The sequence below is a fragment of the Patella vulgata genome, chromosome 4 (genome assembly GCF_932274485.2).
Source record: "Patella vulgata chromosome 4, xgPatVulg1.2, whole genome shotgun sequence".
Classification (NCBI taxonomy): Eukaryota; Metazoa; Mollusca; class Gastropoda; family Patellidae; genus Patella; species Patella vulgata.
In genome coordinates, this window is record NC_065882.2 from 2,662,691 (window position 1) to 2,668,755 (window position 6,065).

A 6,065-nucleotide genomic window follows, 5' to 3' on the forward strand; every position below is an offset into this window, starting at 1 on the left:
GCAAGAATGGCCAACTCTTTATTAAACTCTTAACTAATGTTTGGGCTATACTATATACCTGAAAACACCGTAAAACTACCGGAAAACACCAAGTTATACTGAATACCGGAAAACACCGGAAAAACACTAAATACCGGAAAACACACTAAATACCAGAAACCACCCTAAATAGGTAACCCGGAGAAGGGCTATACTATGAACCGGAAACTGACCCTAACCCTAACCCAGGCACACAGAGGACCAGGCTCCCGGTTACCTATTTAGGGTATTTTCCGGTATTTAGTGTGTTTATCGGTATTTAGTGTTTTTCCCGTGTTTTCCGGTATTCAGTATAAAATGGTGTTTTCCGGGTGTTTTCCAGTATAAAGTATTGCCGCTAATGTATCTTTAAATTAACAGTTTGCATTACTAGACAAGTACTACGTATAGTTTTGGTTTTATATTGTAGTGCATTGCTATTATTTGAAGTTTTAAATGCAGTGTTTAATAATTGAGTATATTATTTATTGTAGAGATTATCAGGAATCGTTAGAATATCGACCAATCACATCCTCTGATCCTATCGATGATCATCAAATATGTGTTTGTTTACGAAAAAGACCTCTAACGAAAAAAGGTAATGTCTCCTGGCCGTGTGATCTTGATCAGTCAGAATGAAAGTTCTAGTCCCATGTCCTCTGATTATTCTAGGGACTTTAACCAACCCTTGAAGTATTTCTCAAATTTTCCAGAATCTCTGTTATTAATCGATGGTTGGATTGCCGAATGGTTAGCACGTGCGCACTGTATCATAAAGTCTGTCATTGAGTCAACTGGCGTGGTTTCGATTTAACGGTTGAATGTGACAAGGAGTAGGGTCGTCTGTCCAATCTAGTGGGTTTTCTCCAGGTCCTCCGGTTTTCTCTCACTGCTAAAGACCCCTACGTGCAAGTGAATTATTGAAATAAAATTGAACCATGTTAGTCCTAAAATGACTTAGTTTGTGTCTTTTCGGGACTAACGTATGGTTCAATTTTATTTCAATAATTTGCTTGCGCATAGGTGTCTTTAGCAATGGGAGGAAACCAAAGGACCCGGAGAAAACCCACGAGGTTGACCAGGCATCCTTATTCCTTACTTACAAGCAGGGAATTGAAACCACGCCACTTAGCTCGATGACAGACCTTATGATACAACATGCACACGTTAACCATTCACCCACCTAACCCCCAATGCCATAGCAATGCCACTATACTGGATGCAGGAACAGGTAGTCTGTCTAAAAGGATACAGATCTATATTTCGTTTTGTTTTTTTTATACTTCCGATGGCCTTCACTACATGAAGATCTGGCCAGTTGTAGTGGAAGGTCATGTCAGAGTTCATATGATTGGCTTTTCACCCTATTATGTCAGACATTTGATTAACCAATCCATGTTTCATTGGCTAATCCCTCTCATCAATCAGAACACGGTTTATATAATCACTCTTCCAGATCCTAGTGTAGTAAAGATAAGTAAAACAAAATTTTGAACTATAGAAAAACAAAACGAAATAGGATCTGCGTTTTAATCAGATTGAGAAATTCCCAGACAGTGTTTTAATTTGTAAAGGTATTTTTTTATATTTAAACAGAAATAGGTAAAGGTGAACCCGATGTAACAACTGTCCCTAATAAAGAAAATGTGATAATTCATGAACCAAAGTTAAAAGTTGACCTCACAAAGTATTTAGAAAACCAGAGTTTTCGATTTGATTATGCTTTTGATGAAAGTTCCACAAATGATGTGATTTACAGGTGAGTTAAATTTAATATAAAGGTCGTCAATAATTTGTTGATATTATAATCATATTTCTAATTTCTAACATCAGTTAAAAACACTAGATTCATTTATCCACCATTTGGAAGCCACAGTGGCTAAGTGGGTAAGTCGCTGGCTCACTAGCCTAGAGGTCGCGTGTTCGATCCCTGTATTGGCCGAGATAGTTTACCTCATAGCACACTGTATGGCGTATGCCCATCTTCTTTAGACCAGTATAGGAGCAGAACAGTAGGACACTAAACCCCATTACATTTCATTTCATTTATCTACCATTTGGGTTCAAAATGGAAACTATAAACTTATTTAATACTCGAGATGTTATTTTTCTCTGCTCATTTCAGCAGCCATTTTATATCCATTAGTTAAAGTAGCTAAGTCTCTAACTCAATATCATCCAAAGACTTTGACATTGAAAACACAAATTAATTGTCATTTTAAATCAACAGTAATGTTGTGATCTTACCGGGAAAAGATGGGCTTCTTATATCCAATATTTAAGACAAAATAAACATTTTAACATTGGTAAACGAATCGTGTACCATAACGCGTTTCAGCGCAAATTTGTAACATGGGACTCAAAGGCTAGACACATCCCACAAATCATGTCAAACGGTGGCCTCATATTCTTTTCTGGAGAGCATGTGCAATAAATACTATCAGTGTAGACTGGCATACCCAGATGCAAGAGATTGCCATTCGAATGAGACTTCTGTCATATTTCGCCAAACATAAATGATTTGAAATTAGAGTAAAAATGGAAATGATTGAATGTAAATCAGTTTATTATATACATTCATATTACATTATCATATGTGTTTCGACCCATTTGTGTCAATTTCTTTGTCCCAAATATTAGCAATTTACCTCCTTTAAACAAGGGGGGGGGGGGATTGGATAGCTGAATGGTTAGCGTGCGCGCGCTGTATCATAAAGTCTGTCATTGAGTCGACTGGCGTGGTTTCGAATCCCTGGTTGTAAGTGACAAGAGGTCCTCCGGTTTCCTCCCACTGCTAAAGACGCCTACGCGCAAGCGAATTATTGAAATAAAATTAAACCATATGTTAGTCCCGAAATGACCTAGTTTGTGTCGAGTGGATGTTAAACCCCATTTCTCTCTCTCTCTCCTTTAAACAGTAAAAGGAGCATGTCTTTGAATATTTTTTTCAAATTTGTTTATTTTTAAAGATATACAGCAAAGCCATTAGTTGAGTGTATATTTGAAGGAAGTATGGCTACTTGTTTCGCTTATGGTCAAACAGGAAGTGGTAAAACACATGTAAGTTATTTATTTCTTATTTTAGTCACATTCTTTTTATACGCTCACATTTTCATGTGGACGTATATTGTCGTCGTCCCTGTCCGTCCATCCATCCACAATTGTTTGTGAACACTCTAAGAGGTCACATTTTTTATCCGATTTCAACGAAACTTGAAATATAGGTTTATCACCCTAAGATCTCGGTTCCTTTCGATATTGGCATGTATCGGACTGTAACTTCATGGATTATGGCCCTTGATTGTACGAAAAATCACGTTTTTAGCTTGAGGTCCCTCTAGAGGTCACAATTTTTGTCTGATTTAAAAAAAATGTGTGAATAATCGCAGATACCTGAACTCTTGCAAAATGTGGGCGTATCCTGCCTGGCAGCCGCTGGTTTTATACTGCTAAATATAGACAAATTATTCAAAATTTCTTATTATGGCACTATGATACTAAACAATGGCCAAAAAAGTCATTACAAATATGAACGTTGAAAAAGTTTTGTTTTTAAATTCCATTTTAATGCCCTTTTATTTTCAATACTTTTAACACATGGTGGTAAAGAGTTCCATATGATGGGAGCCAGGACTGAGAGCAAGTTAACTGGTTAACGCGTTAAAATTTTAAAGTTAACAAGTTAACAAAGCTTCTAAAACATGGTCATTTCCGTAGCCAACCTATTTCAGAGAGTAAACAAAAATTATTCTTGATTATTAGTTTTATTCTGGACTCCAAATCTGGGATTTAGGTTGCATTTTAACTGAAAGCATTTAAAAACAAATCGAATTTTGTGCTTTCGACCATGACCCTTTATTTCAAGGGAGACTAGAGACCAAGTTGTTTCGCCCAGACACTTGCGATCCAACAGACATAATTAAAGCAACAGTTGCATTGTGGTCTCTGGATGATATTTTGCATGATGTAGGCTCGGTTTCATGGTTCTGTATAACGATGTTCAAGCCGAATGTGCATACATGACCTCATAGAGTTTTAGTGTGTCCATTCATTTTTATTAACACGTAATTTTCGTTTATATATTAGCCAAGTTAACTGTTCTCAGCCCTGTATATCAATTAAGAACATTTGCATAATACTTTAATCTCACCAGATTCAACCATTTTTTTTCCCAATCTATAACTTTCATAACTTGATGTGTTTTTTGTTAATTTATTTTCACCTACAGACGATGGGAGGTAATTTTTCAGCAAAGGGCCAACAAGATTGTTCTAAAGGAATATATTGCTTAGCAGGTAATGTATTAAATTTCAAATGATATATCTACTACATGAGGGTCAGACGAGCATATTTTTTCACCTAATGCGTTGATTTTTAAAATCACTTATCTAGCCAAATATTTTTTGCCGGCGATCAAATTCACTTGTGTGCTTGTGTCAAGTGTGTATTGTCGGGCGAACCATTTTTATAAGCCATGAAGACATGATTGATATCACATGAGCTCAAAATGTCTGCCTCCACTGCCGAAGCATGGATTCTAACTCCTGTACCACAAGTTTCAATTTGTCTAACGAGCCCTTCTAGATATTCTGTCTTTTACTTTTAGCAAATAAATAGCCATCTACAACAGCAATCTTACGATTTCGGCAACTCGCCACTTAGAACAAGTCACATGATCGATGTAATTGACTCGCAGAAAGTGTACATTTTCGAGTTGATCGCTACACGTGTCTGTTCATGATCAGCCATAAAGAATCGATGGCAAATTTTAAGCAGAGCGATCAAGCGATAAAATACGCTCGTCTGCCCCTAGCGAAAGGTACAAAGACCATTGTTTATCTGATGATAACAAGAATAAAATTATAAAAGATTGTGGAAAAGCCTTATAAAACTGCATTCCCTTTATTAACTTTTGAAAGTGGCTGTAAATAATTCTGCATTACAGCAATGACACAAATGTAGTACCTAGTCTGATTGTTTTGTTTAGGCTAAATATATGTTAAGTTTGAGGTTTGAAATAAGCATCTTAGTATCAGTGTCTTTATTTATCTTCAATTGTATTGCAGCAAAAGATGTATTTAAATTATTACATTCGAAATATAAAAAATCGGATCTAGTGGTTGGAGCAAGTTTTTTCGAGATTTATAGTGGTAAAGTAAGTAGTTCAATTCGTGTTTCTTAGATACTGCTATATTTTAAATATACTCTTCAAAAAAAAAAAAGTAGGGGATATTCAGATATACATGTTAACAAGGTTATTGTGGACAATACTTTAATGGGTTACCAATGGTGTACAAGGGGGCTTGTTGTTCATATTATCCGAATGGTTTAACTTGTGCACGTTAGATCCTAACGTCTGTCATTGAATCATGTGTCGTGTTTTTAAGTCCCAGCTTGAACATGACAAGGCGTGGGGTGGACTGTACGACCATATGGTTTCCTCCCACAGCTAAAATCCCCTTATGCGCAAGGCAGTGAAAATAAGATTGAACTGTATGTTAGTCCCTGGTTTTTGTCAAGTGGACGTTAAACCATCTCTTTCTTGAATAACAAGATAAAACCTTCGAATTTCATCTTAGTATACAAATTATAGTGAAATTCTATGTCAACATAATATTACTAAAAAAGCGAGGAACACTATTGTCGGGCACAATAAAGAATCCTTGAATCCTTTAAGAAGAGTGTTGATGAGATTTATTGATGTGTTTGTAGGTGTTTGATTTATTAAATAATAAAACCAAGTTACGAGTTTTAGAAGACGCTAAACAACAAGTACAGATTGTAGGATTACGGGAAGAAAGTGTAAATAATGCTGATGATGTTTTACATCTTATACAACATGGAAATAATGTCAGGTAAATAATACACCTTTTTAATTAACCTCTTATACAGCATGGAAATAATGTCCGGTAAATAATACACCTTTCTAATTAACCTCTTATACAACATGGAAATAATGTCAGGTAAATAATACACCTTTCTGATTAACCTCTAATACAACATGGAAATAACGTCAGGTAAATAGTACACCTTTCTAATTAACCTCT